The sequence below is a fragment of the Marmota monax genome, unplaced genomic scaffold, assembly GCF_021218885.2.
Source record: "Marmota monax isolate L192 unplaced genomic scaffold, Marmota_monax_Labrador192_F-V1.1 WCK01_AAM20220418_F8-fsc00033, whole genome shotgun sequence".
NCBI lineage: Eukaryota > Metazoa > Chordata > Mammalia > Rodentia > Sciuridae > Marmota > Marmota monax.
The window spans coordinates 15,426,519-15,444,451 of record NW_026694282.1 but is presented as its reverse complement, the minus strand read 5'-3'; the positions used below and the strand labels follow the sequence as shown (position 1 = coordinate 15,444,451).

Here is a 17,933-nt window from a genome sequence, read left to right as displayed (position 1 = left end):
TCTCCAAAAGCTATAGGAAAGCCAAATGAGAATGACTTATTAAAGTAATTAAAGAAATCCTATTTCCTTCAATAATTAAAGATAGAAATCAGAATTTTCAATTGAACCTTAAATTGAGCTGGCACAGAACCCAGAGAACAAGAAAATGAAGGTGAACTGATTTTGGCAGTCTATTCTACCCTGTGAATCAATGCTGAATTCTGACCCATCACCATTAATTTCTAGTATACTTGTCTAGATAACTATGTTTTAGGAGACACTGATTAAAGGCAATGCAGGATAAGAGATAAAAATCAGTATAAAACATATATTATCCCAAATAATGTTTACAACAAGCTATGATATAAAGTTAATAAACTTTTGGCCGATTTTGTACATTTAAAACTTCATTGTGTCAAAGGCCAAAATAATTACCAAGTACACAATTACCACTAAAATTTAGAATTACCAAATGTGGGTTTTTAAATTTCTGCATTCATTTTCTTTCTACTACACTAAAAATGCAAGAAAATTATGTATCAATGTGTCATCTTCTACACTGTAAAAAACCAGTAAAGTTCTGGCTCAATTATATTTACTTGGAAAATATGAAGATATATATATGTATATATTTTTTTTCCTAAGAGTATGTATCAGTAATAACAAATTTCCTAAAAGAGTGACTTACACAACAGAAATGTACTGTCTCACAGTTCTAGAAGGCAGGTGTCTGTGATCCAGATGTCAGCAGGGCCACACTACTCTGAAACATCTTGATCTTTCTTTGATTTTTCCTGGCTTCCAACAGTTTTGGGCAATCCTTGGCATACCTAGGCTTGTAGATGCCTAGGACTTCACATGGAGATCTTTCTTCGCCTGTGTCTGTGTCTCTACATTTCCTTCTCCTTAGAAAGACACTAATCATTTGATTTGAAGTCCTCACTGCTCTTTATTTGATTACATATGCAAAGAACTTCTTTCCAAATAAAACCACTTCAACAGAGATGCTGAGGGACAGGACTTCAGCATATCTACTGGGTCAAAATTCACCCACTAGAGGAATCCAAGATGGCAGGCCAGAGGGAGGCAATATTCTGTGTCGTTCTGTCGTGACCCCCTCGCCAGCAAGGAAGACACGACACAGGATTCTTCTTTCAGCGGTTTATTCAGGCCTTAACTCTAGTCTTCTCTCAAGCGCGCTTGCTTCCGCGCACCCACACACAGCCTAATAAAGCTTACTCAAGTCCAATCCAAAGCTGCCACGCGGGGTTTTCTCATAGGGTATTGAGGGACAGCACGCCAACTCTTCCTAATAAGGAGTTGTTTACCAAGATCCACAACGGAGACCGGCGCCATCTTCTAATGGCGGCAACGGTCTACAAACACGGCTCACCACAGTTCCCCCTTATTTCTTAAAAATTAATGCAGGTGAAAGTAGAGGTCCTATCCCACTGTGCAAACATGGCTGTAAAGTATGGCTCAGTCCCAAGGAAGCGCCTTCCCTAGATCTGACACCATATCAGCCGACGCCTTTTTTCGTGGGACGGGGCGTGGACGTCAAACCCGTATGCAATAGGACATGCTTCCCTTGAGGTCCGGAGATCGGATCACTCAAGTGCAGTGCCTTGCCTCGCATCCTGCATCATGATGACGGCGAAAAGAAAGGGGGATTTTACAAGTAGCCGGTCAGTGACTATGAGGTTGGAAGTGACAACACCGTCTCTCAGCCCCTGAGAAAACGAAGGGTCCAAAGCATAAAGTGCAGCACCAGCATGGAAGCCCATCTGCGTGCAATGGCAACAAGGCCTGCAGAGTGCATGGGCCTTCCATAACTGGGAAGGCAGGAAGAGGAGGGCATGCCAATCCCAGTGCAATGTCAAAGATAACTTGGGGTGCAATGGCCAAAACCCAGGAAATTATTGCTTAAGTTGTGCAAGCCAAACTTGTGGAGAGATACCATTCTCTAGAGCTGCAAAAGCCTGGACGATCATAGCCTTTTCTTGGCTATGATGAGCTCTTAGGCGACAGAAAAGCCACAGACAAAGGACAACCCCAAAACAACACATCGCTCCAAAAATGCCTATTCCCACCCATTCCTTAAAGAAAGAAAAAGCAGAAGACAACCAATTCGTAAATTGGCCCAATGTCACAGGGTCCACACGAGTGTTGTTCAACATGGCAATTTGTGTCAGTTGGGTCTGGATCAACTTCTCTGCTTCCATGGACCAGTTTCCAGCCAGGTACTGTCCGATAATTTGAGAGGTATTTCTGGAATCATTAAATCTGAGAGATGTTATACATAGATGTGCACGATGATCAACACAACCCAAATGTACTAGGTCTGACAATTCCTCAATCTGAGCTTGGAGGAGATCCACCCTTTGATTAACGGCCAAAATTCCTTATAAAATATGTTGATTGATTTTACTTTGAGACTCTAAAATGCTGGAAGTTTGTTGGATGACCTGATTAACCGTGGCCGCAGTCTGCACTTGACTAGCCATGGCCACTCCAGCAGTGACCGCTGCAGCAGCAGACACTGCAACCGCTGTCACAATAGCTGCCGTGATTCCAAAATCCCTACGGCTCCTGAGCACCTCAACAATAGGGAAGGAGTCCGGATCCGCAGTAACCAGAATCGGGACGAAAGTCGGGACCTTCATAACAATTGCCGTGCTCCAGGATCCATTCCAACACTCAGACAAGACACATGTACAATTAGAACAGTCAATCATTTCTGATCCTGCAGCATTGGTATCATTGGTCAAAAGGAACAGAAACAGAGAATGAAGGCAGACTGCTGCAGAGGGCAGTGTGGCATTGGACACCTGAGAATTGTATGAAATGTTTTTAAGCCTCCTACCATTACCAGTGTCCTGTACAGAGCCAGACACATTAAACAGCCAGCTCTGGACTCCTCTCAATTGAGCCAGAGCAGAGACATCGGCTGTGGCCCCCTTTTCATTGGAAATCAACCATTGAAACCAAGACTAGCCTGTTCCTGTTGTGGAATTAGCCTTGGAAGAATTATACAAATACCTTTTAAGAGAAGGGGAAAGAGAGAAACCCATAGCAACTTGGCGCTTCTCCCAAGAATGATCTTGACAAGGCGTGAATGTCGGGGGGAAAGAATAGTACGGGGTACAATAAGGAGAGGCCTTAAAATAAGTGGCATTACTAGCGTTAGGAAAAGCCACCGGGACTGACACCTGGGAAGTTATAGCCAAAGTGGTGATATTCATTTCGGTCGAATTTGTAGTCTCTCCTGAGCCCTCCTGTGCCCCCTACTCTTAATACTCTCAGCTCCCTCGGACCTCTCCTCATGCAATTGTTCAAGAATCTCCTGTCCTTTGGTTAGGGCATCCTGACACCTACTGTCAGATAAACAACCCCTTACTAACTTCCATAAAGGAATCACCCCACCTTCGAGGGTCCCTTGTTCGTGTGCAAAATCTAAATCCTTGCCTAGTTTTTCCCAGCTGGGGGTCGTGAGACTGCCCGAGTAAGGAAACCACGGGGCCGCTAGGTCTACTTGTTTTAAGAACATCTGCAAAGTACTCTGTTTAACTTTTAAACCTTTAGATCGTAGCAGTCCATCCAGGGCTAACAGAATAGGGCTAGAAGCAGATGCGCCCATGGCGTTAATGCAGAAAGCGAAAGCAAAGAAATAAAGCGAAAGTCCAAAAAATCCCCGCTCTCTCTTCTTACAGAGGAGCGACCCACTTTTTCCACGGATTCCCACTTACCTGGGAACTTACTGGTGCACCACCCTGACCGCTGAAAGTTTTGGATCCTGGGATTGAGAGGTATTCGGTTCCCCGTACGGGCCACCAACTGTCGCGACCCCCTCGCCAGCAAGGAAGACACGACACAGGATTCTTCTTTCAGCGGTTTATTCAGGCCTTAACTCTAGTCTTCTCTCAAGCGCGCTTGCTTCCGCGCACCCACACACAGCCTAATAAAGCTTACTCAAGTCCAATCCAAATCTGCCACGCGGGGTTTTTCTCATAGGGTATTGAGGGACAGCGTGCCAACTCTTCCTAATAAGGAGTTGTTTACCAAGATCCACAACGGAGACCGGCGCCATCTTCTAATGGCGGCAACGGTCTACAAACACGGCTCACCACATCGCTCTGTGACTTAGGACTCAAATAGTGACAATACTGCTTGTCTGTGAGGGATTGAGGACACCCCCACAGCTGCTCCCACATAAGAATCACAGCCTCACATCTGTACAAAGGTCTAAGCCCCAGAGTAGGATACGTAATTACTCTCCCACACAGAACTACTGGGTACCCGAGCAAGACCACCAGCATCAGCATCTGTACAGAACTTTCAACCACCCACCAGAACAGAAATCCCAGACACTGCTCCCACACAGGTACCCTACCACTACACATGTGCAGGAACTCCAGCTGTCACTCCTGTGTGGACCCCCATCTACCAATTTGGAGCAACCCAGGGTCATCTCCATCTTGGGACTCTGCAGCAACTGAGATAGTTCTCTACACACTGCACACTACAGAGCTCATCTCTGAATATCCCACCCAACACCATCACCCAGCCCCCAACACCTGACCCCTCACCCCATTGCTGAAAGCAGTTGCCTCTATCTTGGGTCACCTTCATCACCATCTTTAGTGGGGGCAGCTCCAAGTTTGAAACTTCAGCTGACCAGGTACCCATAATTTCTAATACCCCCCCTCTCCCAAACAGCTATTAACCTGGCACATTGACTGCCCAATACAAAACAACTCTCCAAGACAGTTGTGCAGAAAAGTCCCTTATTACAAACTAGAAAGGGAGAGGGTGAGGGAGATACACTTTAGAGACTAAAATAGAGACCAGGAACTATGAGGTCTACAGGAAAGATAAGGAGATATGAAAAGGGGCCCACATCACACAATTGGACACAAAAGGAGATCCGTGAGGTACAGTATCCCTTTACGGACTGGCAGTGCCACACCCCAACTCCAAGTGCCCTAAGCCAAGACCAATCATCTTACTCTGGTGACATTCACCATCCTGAGGGCAGAGATACCTGCTAACAACTGTCAGCCATACCTATTGGGTGATAAGGGAAGCAGGAAAGATACTGATCTCTCAACAAAACAATCCTTATTTCTTCCTTTTAGAATTTTTTTTCCTTCTTCTTTCTCTCTATTTTCCTGCCTTCATATCCCCAATATATGTGAAACCAAGTACTTTGCATGAATTAGGATACTGAGGATTGGGACATCTGAATAGTATATTAAAGTTGTGCTGTATATTCATTTTTTTCTTCCATTTTTGCTATTTTAATTTTTCGTAATATATATGTGTATTTGTTTTATGTACTCTATTGTCCTCCCATTTATCTACCCAAAATTACTTCCTTTCTTCTCCTGCTAGTAACCTTCTTCTTTAGATTCCTCTTTCACACCTCCTAAGATATAATAACTCTATATCCTTACCTCCTACCTCCTAAGCATATCATCCTACACCTCACCCCTAGTTCTTTACCCACCATAATAAACTGTAACCCCTTTTGCAAACCTACTGATTATATTGTAGATAATAATTGAACTCACCATTTCTGTACATTGTGACCAAATTGTAAATGCAACTATTTGATTTAAGATTATATTATATATATTTTTTGGATCTGTTAACATTGTCCTTCCCCTCAAAAGATAGGTATTGGAACCGTACTGCTGGCAGCTGGAAGTGTTATATGTTTGAAGGAGATGTTGACAGCCACAGCCGAAGGGGCCCCAGCAAACTTCCAGCTGCCAGCAAACTTCCAGCTGCTGGCTGATGATTGGCTCACAGCGGCCCCAGCAACATCTAGCTGATTGGCTCCTCGGCCCCAGCAACATCTAGCTGATTGGCTCCTCTGCGGTGATGCTCATTGGGCTGTTTCCCTGCCCTTTCAGACCACGGAGCTGCTCATTGGGGGACTTTTTTGGCTCCGCCCATGTGACCCAGCCAATCAGCCTCAAGAGCAGGAGGATTGTGGGAGGTGGAGAGAAGCTTGTGGGGGAGAGAGAGGCTTGTGGAAAGCCGGTGGTGGCAGTTGAGGCTCTGAGGGTTTTTCCTGAGAGGCTGTTTTGTTTGGCGTGTGTGGTTCTAAAAATAAAGTTAGTTTCTTTTGACAAGTGGCTCCTGATTGTGCCCAGCCAGACTGCGGCATTTGGTGGCTCGCACGGGGAGCAACTGAGGGTAAGTGAAACTGCTCGCCCCTGAGGGCAGGGTGAGAGGATGGGTAGCCATTTTAAGATTCCTCTTTTATTTTGCTTCACTTTTGTTTTAAGTTGCCTGTCCCTGGAGATGAGTGAGATGGAAGAAAAACTGCTCACATCTGAGGAAAAACTATTTACGTCTGAGGAACAGATAGGGAGAAAGGACGGATGCACATGTCAGGAGGATAGAAAGGCTATAATGACTTTTTGTTGTTCCCTTTTTATTTCATTCTGTCTCGGTTTTGTTTGGCGTCATCTTGTTGGGTTGTATTATAGTAGAAATACGGGATCAGAAATTAGTAAAAAACAAACTGAAAGAGTGTTAAGTAAATTGTTAGAGGAAGGAGGCATCTCAGTAAAATCAAGAACAATCAGGGCATACGTTGGTACAATACAAAAATGTAGCCCATGGCTTTTTAAGGAGGAGTTGTTAAATATATCACAATGGAACCATCATGGTGAAGATTTAAAAAGAATAGAAAAGAAAAGCCCAGGGACTCTGCCAGATGGCACATTGCCATTGTGGACGTTCATATCTTGTTTGCTTAGTCCAAAGCCTTCAGTTCAGACAATGGTAGAGGAAGGAGAAGACATAATGATTCAAGTAAAAGAGAAGGTCTCTCAAGTTAGTCAGACAGAGGAAAAGATTCAAGTAAAAGAGAAGGCCTCTCAAGCTAGTCAGACAGAGAAAGAAAGTGTAAAACAGAAAAAGCCATCAGGGGGAAAGTTACAACAGGAGACTGCTACTAACACCTTTCTATCACCAGAGGGCGTAAGTGTCCAACCAACAGCGCCACCTCCATATGCTGGGAGGCCCCCAACCCCCGCAGTTGATAGTTGGGATCCTGAGACAAGATCTCAAATATTAACATGCCCTGTATTTGAGGCAGGAGGGCAGCGATTTTACCAAGTTTTAAATTTCAAAACAGTGAAGCAGCTAAAAGAGGCTGTAACAACCTATGGTCCTCAAGCACCCTTCACTGTAAGCATGGTCGAATCCATTAACAACTTGAACATGACGCCAGCAGATTGGGCTAATATGTGTAAAGCTGTGCTAAATGGAGGACAATACCTGTTATGGAAGGTTGCCAATGAGGAATTTTGCAAGGAGACGGCTAGGCGAAATACAGCAGCTGGTTATCCTCAGAGAAATCTAGATATGTTGTTAGGAAAGGGACCTTATGAGGATCAGCAGCAACAAATTGCATATGATCCTGGCGTATACGCACAAATTGCTGCAGATGCAATTAAGGCATGGAAGACTTTACAAGGACATGGAGGTTTACAAGGTCAATTATCTAAGGTAATACAAGGAGCTAATGAACCTTATGCTGAATTTGTAGATAGGCTTATTCAAACAGCTACCAGAGTTTTTGTGAATACAGAACAAGCAATGCCATTACTAAAACACCTGGCTTATGAGCAAGCGAATCGTTGGTGCAGAGATATCATTAGACCATGGAAACATGAAGATTTAAACACATATATTAAATTATGTAGAGACATTAATGAACAAGAGCAAGTCGTGGCAGCTGCAGTAAAACAGGCTTTAGATGCCAGAGACATTAATGAACAAGGGCAAATTGTGGCAGCTGCAGTAAAACAGGCTTTAGATGCCAGGCCAAGAACATGCTACAATTGTGAACAAACAGGACATTTTAAAAGGAATTGCCCCATTGGAGGAGGATTTAACAAAACTAGGTATCAAAGGAGTAGAATACCAGGTATTTGCCCACGATGCCGTAGAGGGAGACATTGGGCTAATGAATGCCGTTCTCAAACCACCATAGAGGGTACTCCATTATCAAAAAACAAACAAGGACCAGGTGTTTATCCACGATATCGTGGAGAAAGGCATCGGGCTCCATTGCCAAAAAATGGACAGGGGGGCCCAATGCTCCGGGGCCCAAAACCACAAATATACGGAGCACTGGAGGAACCCAGCAACCCCATCAGGGTAGTGCCCAGGACACATTGTCCATCAGATACCTCATCAGACAAACCAGAGGGAGCGCAGGGTTGGACATCTGCGCCTCCGCCAGAGCAGTACTAACTCCAGAGATGGGAGTTCAAATCATTCCCACAGGGGTGAAAGGACCTCTTCCCAAAGGAAGAGTAGGCTTATTATTGGGACGCAGCTCTTCTACTCTAAAAGGACTTATGATAAGTCCTGGGGTAATTGATCCCGATTATGAAGGTGAAATAAAAATTATAGCCAGTTCTCCAAAGGGTATATCAGTAATTTCACCAGGAGATAGAATAGCACAGTTACTAATAATACCCAGCCTACATGATAAATTTTCCAGCCGTACTGTAGAAAGAGGTTCCAAGGGATTAGGCTCCACAGGTGTAGATTGGGCTATGCTTTCTTTAAATTTAGATTCTCGCCCCATGCTAAAACTAAATATTCAAGGACATGAATTTAATGGGCTACTGGATACAGGTGCAGACCTTAGCATCATCTCTCGTCAAGAATGGCCAAAACATTGGCCATTACAACAAGCCACTCAAACGCTTCGAGGCCTAGGAGTGGCGACTAATCCCCATAGAAGTGCAATGGTATTAGATTGGAAGGATCCTGAAGGATGTGAAGGAACTATACAGCCATATGTATTGGATCATCTTCCCGTAAATTTATGGGGACGAGATGTCCTAGATCAATTAGGTTTGACATTAACAAATAACATCAACCAAAATGCACCCACTATTATGACTAGACAAGGTTTTAGGAAAGGAAAAAGATTAGAAAAACAAGAACAAGGTATAGCAGCACCAATACAAATAGATCAAGGAACAGACAGACATGGGTTGGATTTTCAGAAAGGGCCACTGAGACAATAAAAATTACTTGGAAATCAGAAAGACCAGTATGGGTTCCTCAGTGGCCCCTGACTAAAGAAAAGATACAAGCAGCCCATGACCTGGTCAAACAACAATTAGCAGAAGGACATATACAACCTTCTGTATCTCCCCATAATACTCCCATTTTTGTCATCAAAAAGAAATCTGGTAAATGGAGATTATTGCAAGACTTAAGAGCCATTAATAATGAGATGGTTATTATGGGACCTGCTCAATCAGGGATTCCTCAGTTGTCTGCTTTGCCAAAAACCTGGTATGTTTTAGTTATAGATATTAAAGATTGTTTTTTTTTCAATTCCAATTCATCCTGAGGATAGTCCACGTTTTGCATTTACTATCCCTGCACTGAATCATGAAGGTCCTGATCAGAGATATGAATGGAAAGTACTCCCTCAAGGGATGGCTAACAGCCCAACTATGTGTCAAATTTATGTTAACAAAGTAATCCAGCCACTTAGAAATCAAAATCCTGAACTACAAATATTTCACTATATGGATGATGTAGTATTATCACACAAAGATAAAAACACATTGCTAGAATGTTATGCCACACTTACAAACTTATTAAAAAATTATAATCTAGAGATAGCAATAGATAAAGTACAATTAAATTTTCCAATTAATTATTTAGGAGTTCTATTATCCTCAACCATGGTCTGTCCACCAAAAATTCAAATACGAGTAGATCAACTCAAATCACTTAATGACTTTCAAAAGTTATTAGGAGACATAAATTGGATAAGGCCTTATTTAGGTATACCAACAGGAGAGTTGGGACCTTTATTTGATATCCTAAAAGGTCCATCAGATCCAAATTCACCCCGAATGTTAACGCCTGAAGCAAGAAAGGCATTAAAAATCATTGAAACATATATGGAAAATATGCATTTGGATAGATTTGATATAAGTTTGCCTTTATTATTTATTGTACTACCAACAAAAAATATTCCTACAGGAGTATTTTGGCAAGAAGGTCCATTATTATGGATACATTTATCTTATTCTCCTAACACTATTCTTACTAGGTATCCTGAGGCTGTAGGACAATTAATACTCAAAGGAATAAAAGCAGCAAAGGGAGTGTTTGGAATTTCTCCCAATAAAATTATTACTCCATATACTATGAATCAAATTGATGAGTTAGCTAATGAGTTAAATACTTGGGCAATAATCATGTGCAAATCTAATGTTTCATTTGATAACCACTTACCATCTAATCCTTTATTGTCTTTTTGGTCATTGCATCCTGTAATTTTTCCAAAAATGACAAGAAAAACACCTATCATGAATGCTCCAAATATATTCACTGATGGGTCAAATAATGGTACAGCAGCAGTAGTTACCCCTGATCAAACTTTTACATTTTTAGTACCCAAACAATCAGCTCAAAAGGTAGAGCTTAATGCAGTTTTACAAGCTTTTGTGATGTTTAAAGATTCTGTATTTAATTTATTTTCTGATAGTCAGTATGTAGTTAATGCTATAGTATCTCTTGAAGATGCTGGTAGGATTTCCCCTTCTTCTACTGTTTTCTCTTTGCTTTCCACTACACAAAGTCTAATCTGGGACAGAAAAGATCCATTCTTTATAGGACATATCAGGGCACATACAGGATTGCCTGGAGCCCTTAGTTTGGGCAATGATTTAGCAGATAAAACTACACATGACATACATATTTTCTCTACACTAGAAGAAGCTATAAATTTTCATAAAAAGTTCCATGTCAATGCTAATACTTTACAAAAGCGTTTTAAAATAACTAAGGAACAAGCTAGACAAATAATAAAACAATGTCAAAATTGTGTGACCTTTTTACCACAAGTTAATCTTGGAGTCAATCCTAGAGGATTGATACCTAACCATATTTGGCAAATGGACGTCACACACTTGCCAGAAATTGGAAAATTAAAATATTTGCATGTTACAGTTGATACTTCTTCTGGATTTTTGATGGGCTCCCTTCATGCCGGAGAAAAAACTAAAGATGTTATAGCTCATTGCTTACAAAATTTTGCCACTGTGGGTGTTCCAAAACAATTAAAAACAGATAATGCCCCTGGTTATACTTCTACCTCTTTTAAACAATTTTGCTCAACATTTGGCATTACTCATATAACAGGAATCCCATACAATCCACAGGGACAAGGCATAGTTGAAAGAGCTCATCAAACTATTAAAATGTACTTATTAAAGCAAAAAGAAGGAATTGGGAAGGGGTATATATTCCCCAAAGATAAACTTAAAATAACCCTTTTTACTCTAAACTTTTTAAATTTGGATTCATCAGGACTTAGTGCTGCGGAAAGGCATATGTGTCCAAAAAATGTACATAAGCCCAAGGTACTTTGGAAGGATATTCTAACAGGACAATGGAAAGGTCCTGACCCAGTAATTGTCTGGAGTCGGGGGTCTGTTTGTGTGTTTCCACAGGGAGAACAGCAGCCGATTTGGATTCCAGAGAGATTAACCAAGGTCCTGACCCAGTGATTGTCTGGAGTCGGGGGTCTGTTTATGTGTTTCCACAGGGAGAACAGCAGCCGATTTGGATTCCAGAAAGATTAACTAAAGTGATTTCTACAGACCAAAAAGAAGATGATTTGGCTCAAATCCATAACAACTGATATCCAAAACTCCAGTTTGGCTATTCTTACATCTGCAACAGAACCAGGATGCTTTTTTCAATATCTATTTTATTATTGCCCTTTGCCATATCATGAAGTTCTATTTTGTTTTTTGAGCTCATACAGACCTAGGTTAATGTTTTGCTGATCAGTTCTATTTTTTGACTATAGAGTTTTTAAACATTGCAATGGAGATTTCACCTGTAAAAAGTTATAAGGCCTTTACTATAATGTTATGTGTTGTATGTATTATATTATGTGTGCACACTTGTGTTTTGTGTTATATGTTTGAGTGTACGTATGTCCATATATCATATATGATGAGCGCTCATGATAAAATGGATCCAAATATTTTTTTTTCACGTGATTTATATGGTTTAATTTAAATTGGGTAAACAACTGTTGAGGATTGTTTTAATATGTAAACAAAAAAGAAGGTTAATAGATCTGTTTGTTTACTTTCACCTTTCCTTTTCATTATATTTAATAATTCTCTTAAAGATAATGTAAATTGTTAAGAAAATTGTTTTCTTTTAGTGCCTTCTGTAATGTTACATAATTTTTTCTTTAGCCATTATTGCCAGAATTTCTATCTTCATCCCAGTGCTGGTGAAGACAATGTAAATTGTTAAGAAAATTGTTTTCTTTTAGTGCCTTCTGTAATGTTACATAATTTTTTTTAGCCATTCTTGCCAGAATTCCTATCTTCATCCCAGTGCTGGTGAAGTCAAAGATAAAACCAATCTACAGCTTCTACAATAGCCATCACTGAACTGCTTGCAGAACTTGCCTGGACACATTGTGAGCTCACCTGTATGCATTGTGAAATATCTGTTGGTACAGCGAATTGTGGTAGTGCTGGAGTATTTTTGCTGATGGTGTCACCGGTGGTACAATTTTTCAAAGGAGCCCTCAATTGGCTTAATGTCATGGCATTTTGCATCCTCCTCTACTAGTGATGGTCTAAAATTTGGGGGCCAACAGAGGTGAGGCAAAGAACCTCACCCCCCCACAGGTGCAAAGGCCTATCCACAAGTATGGCTGTATGCTGGACTGGTAGTCAGTGACGGGTATGATCCAATTGCAGTGGTACCAACCTAAGACAGGAGGCTGACGCCTAGAGGTCAGTTCATCCGATGACAGGTAAGGACCATATGTTGAATTGGACTGCCTAACAGGCACGGTCCCTAAGCCACATGCTTGTTGTTTAAACAGAGAGGGGGAGATGTTGAGAGCCACAGCCGAAGGGGCCCCAGCAAACTTCCAGCTGCCAGCAAACTTCCAGCTGCTGGCTGATGATTGGCTCACAGCGGCCCCAGCAACATCTAGCTGATTGGCTCCTCGGCCCCAGCAACATCTAGCTGATTGGCTCCTCTGCGGTGATGCTCATTGGGCTGTTTCCCTGCCCTTTCAGACCACGGAGCTGCTCATTGGGGGACTTTTTTGGCTCCGCCCATGTGACCCAGCCAATCGGCCTCAAGAGCAGGAGGATTGTGGGAGGTGGAGAGAAGCTTGTGTGGGAGAGAGAGGCTTGTGGAAAGCCGGTGGTGGCAGTTGAGGCTCTGAGGGTTTTTCCTGAGAGGCTGTTTTGTTTGGCATGTGTGGTTCTAAAAATAAAGTTAGTTTCTTTTGACAAGTGGCTCCTGATTGTGCCCAGCCAGACTGCGGCACCGTACAGGGGCACTATAAGCCTTTAGGGTAAAAACGGTAATGCCTGGGATCCACACTGCTAGAAGGTAAAACACACAAGCAACATGAAAATACAAGGAAAGAAAGTGCCCCCCCCCCCAAATCAAGATACCATATTATTAGAATCCATGGCCAGCACCACAGTAAAAATGACAGAGAGGGAGTCAGGATGTACATAATTAAAATGTTCTGTGAGTTAAAGAATGATATAAAAGAGCAAATACAGGCAGCAAAAGATCATTTTGATAAAGAGCTGTATAAGCAAATACAGGAAGCAAAAAATTACTTCAATAGGGAGATGGAGTTTCTAAAAAAAACAAACAAACAACAACAACAACAACAACAAAACCACCAGGAATCCTTGAAATGAAAGAAACAATAAACCAAGTTAAAAGTTCAATTGAAAGTATCACTAAAAGATTAGACCACTTGGAAGACAGGACCTCAGACAAAGAAGACAAAATATATAATCTTGTAAAGAATGTAGATCACATAGTGAAGATGGTAAGATAAGAAATGATAAGTAGAACTTTCAATAATTATAGGATAGCATAAAAAGACAAAATTTAAGAGTTATTAGGATAGAGGACGGAATAGAGTTCCAAACCAAAAGAATGAGCAATCTATTCAATGAACTAATATTAGAAAAATTTCCACACATGAAGAATGAATTGGAAAACCAAATACAAGAGGCTTACAGAATGCCAAATGTACAAAATCACAGCAGATCCACACCATGGTTTATTATAGTGAAAATGCCTAGTATACAGAATAATGAGAGAATTTTAAAAGCCATCAGAGAAAGGAATTAGATAACATACAGAGGGAAACCTTTTAGGTTATGTGCAGATTTTTCAATCCAGACCCTGAAACCTAGAAGATCGTGGAACAATATATATCAAGCTCTAAAAGAAAATGAATGCCAACCAAGAATCTTATATCCAGAAAAAATAAGCTTTGTATTTTATGATGAAATAAAAACCTTCCATGATAAACAAAAGTTAAAAGAATATACAACTAGAAAACCTATATTACAGAACATCCTCAGGAAAATATTCCACAAAGAGAAAATTAAAAAAAAAAAACACACACAATGAAAATCAACAGAGGGAGGTATTACACTAAAGGAAAAACTAATCAAAAAAGAATCCAAGTCAAGTTAAATAAAAGAAAGAAACAAAAAATGACTGGGAATACAAATCTATCTCAATAATAACTCCAAATGTTAATGGCCTAAACTCACCAATCAAAAGACATAAACTAGCAGATTGGATTAAAAAAATTCTGCCTGCAAGAGACTCATCTCGTAGGAAAAGACTGTCAGGAGCTGCCTGTACCTGTGATCACTTTGTGGGGGAGGGGTTTACATCAGCTAGAAGGTGCATATGTGTGAGGCTTGCACTAGGGATGCTTTCCCCTGTGATGAGCTGCAGGTCTCTGCCGCTACTTGCCACCCTGTGGCTGCCCAAAGTAGGGTTCTTCTCAGGGTAAGCGCTCTTGAAGCTTCCCCAGTCGGTCACTCTTCGTCCCATCCATCCTACTACTTTGCCTGTACTCCCTTTGAGTTAGCACCATGCAGATGACCACCAGATCCCAATTCTCCATGACATATTTCTACCAATCACAGCCAGTGTTAGCACTCCAGAAAAGCAGAGCCATGGATAGTTTCTGTCTCTGTGAATCCTGTCAGTGTTAGCACTCTCTGAATGGAGGGTAGCTACAGTTCCCCAGGATAAATGAGCATCTCTTGGTGTTGCCCTGTTGTCGTGCCTGGGCAGGATCCTATAGGTGGGCAGCAACTTGTGCACTGACATTAGCACTTTCCCAGTTAATGGACTGTTTCCCTGCATCTTCTCCTACCAGTGCGTGTTCTCCCACTTTTGTCTTAGAAATCTTTCAACTGAAAAAAGTGCTCCAGCAACAGACACTGATGTCGTTTGTCCTTAGGGCAGCCTGAATTTGTTCAGACTAGGTTTTCTAAGAAACAAAATATTGCTAGTAATATGAGATAGACATCATAACCCTAAGTACCTGTATAAAGACATGAATGGTGCAACTATACTTTGTGTACAATTGGAGACATGAAAAATTGTGTTCTATGTGTGTAATATGAATTGTAATGTGTTCTGCTGTCATATATAACAAATTAGAATGAAAATAAATAAATAAAAATTCACCCACAATCCTAAGTAATTCTAAGGATTTTTGTATTTCTGAAAAAAAATCAAGGCAAAAAATAATTTATGGAATTGATTTTATATTAGTCAGGAACTAAACTGTAGTATCTATTGCACACAGTAGAAGCAAAATTTCTGGTACAAAGATTTACTTTCCAACCTGCTTCTCCAGATTTGTTTAGGGTAAGGAATTGATATATGTGTGCATGGATATATTTGTGCTAATATATGTGCATGGTACAGTAGTTGCCTAATAGGGGGTGATATTGATAGCAAAATATTGATTTGTTTATTGGAAGAAACACCTAAACTGGGCCACAAACTTGTACTATATTGCCCAGCAAGGGGTATTTTTAAAAAGTCTTTTATTTGACTTGTTATAAACATCACAATAACCATTTTATTTTAATATTCTAAGGGAATTTGAGTGCCCACATGATCTTGTATTTTTAGAAATTTTTAGTTATTTTGACCAATTTATAATTAATTATTATTTAAGTAAATAATTTATTTAATTGACTTGCTAGTCAATCATGTTGTTCTTTTCTATTTGATATTATTACATAGGTCTCTATTTGGTACCATGAACCCCTGCAATATCTACAAATATTTGTTTAAATAACAAAAACTCACTTTTAAACATTATATTTTTCTTTAGACTGGTATTTTCCCCATTTCCTTGGAATCCAGATTTTTTGTTACAGAATACTTCCATACATTCTTTTGCTTTTATGGTTTGTACTAATCTACAACTTTGCTAGTTTTTAATTAAATATTTGATACATTCAGATGGACTCATATTGGCACATTTTAAAATTACCCTTTATGTATATAATTTTCAAATTTTATTTATTAGTTCTTGTTAGTACTTAAATTTAGTTGCAAGGAAAAATATCTTGAGAATTTTGCTCTGTAATATTTAATTAGTAGGTAAAGGAATTTTAAATTGTTTCTACCAGTGCTTAATATTTTTGTTTTTGAACTTTCAAATAAAAGTAAGAAGTATATTTGCATGGATTTTGCAAACCACCTCTTTTAGCAATCTAAAATCTGTGCAGTGCCATTAATCTCACTTCACTGAAGGCCTTTCCTACAGCTGAATGTTAGTTCTAATTACTTGTGTTTTGCTAAACTCCTTACTTAATTTTGTTCCAAGAAGTAGGAAAAAAAGTATAATAAATTTGTTTATTTATTTATTTATTTATTGGTACTAGGAATTGAGCCCAGGAGTGAGCCCAGGAGTGTTTTAACATTTAGTTACATCCCCACTGCTTTTTTTTAATTTTCTTTTTCTGTTTTTTTTTTTTTTTTTTTTTTTTTGAGACAGGATCTCAATAAGTTGCTGAGGCTTGCCTTAAGCTTGAGATCCTGTCATAGCCTCCCAAGTCACCAAAATTATAGGCTTGTGCCAGCAAATGTGTTAAACCTCACTTTTAAACATTATTTTTTATACCCATTTGCTCATTATAGGTGGCTTTGAGTTAGAATAAGTTACATTCCCTATCTTACAGTTTTTCTAATATTCAAATACTTGTACTTATGTAACAAATATTAGTATTAACCTAACTGGGGTATATTATCCATAACTTCTGGGTGACTTACTAGTATTTATCTATTCAGAGAGTCCTAGCAGTGAGACCTAGATGATGAGAGATATTGATGTTAAGCAGACAAATATTTAGGGAATGCTACTGTCTTACTCTGGATATTCTATAGAAGAAGGAAAGAGAAAGACAAGTATTTAAAAAAATTAAACAGGACTGGGCTTTTGGCTCAGTGGCAGTGCACTTGCCTTATACATGTGAGGCACTGGGTTTGATCCTCAGCACCACATTACATAAAAAAATGAATAAACAAAATAAACAAATATAGATATTAAAAAGTTTAAAAAATTAAATTAAATTAAATAATTAAAATTGGCATTAAGAGAGTCATATCATTGAGACAGGAATCAATTGCAGTTGGCCCTGGGAAAAGAATTTCAGGGGGGCACAAACAGACTATTGTTATACTGCAATAGCCCAAAATGTTTAAAGAAGGTTTGGAGTATGACACAAAGAATTAGACTGATAGACTGAAGTATTCCACATAAATGAACTGTTCTTACCTGTAATAATGAAATATTATGCCTATGATCATAAAAATATCTAAGAATTTTGCTTCTGAGATAATCATAAATACCTTCTATGAAGACAATCTTAACAAGATTGGACTTGAAGGATAGGTTTACTGTATGTTTCACTATATGGTTAGAATGCTGACAAATCAGAGAAATTGAGCTGGTTTTATAGACTATGGCAGCATCACAGTAACTTGCACAGAAGTTGTTGACTCTTTTGTCCTAAGGTATTCTGTTCCACCTTGTTCATGTATTGTAGATGTTG

The 17,933-nt window shown here is 39.9% G+C and overlaps 1 pseudogene; it reads right to left on the bottom strand.

The window, feature by feature from the left end:
• Positions 1 to 14,904, bottom strand: part of LOC124108825 (ran-specific GTPase-activating protein-like) — a 78,363-nt pseudogene extending 63,459 nt beyond the window's left edge.
• Between the last annotated feature and the right edge of the window lie 3,029 nt (positions 14,905 to 17,933).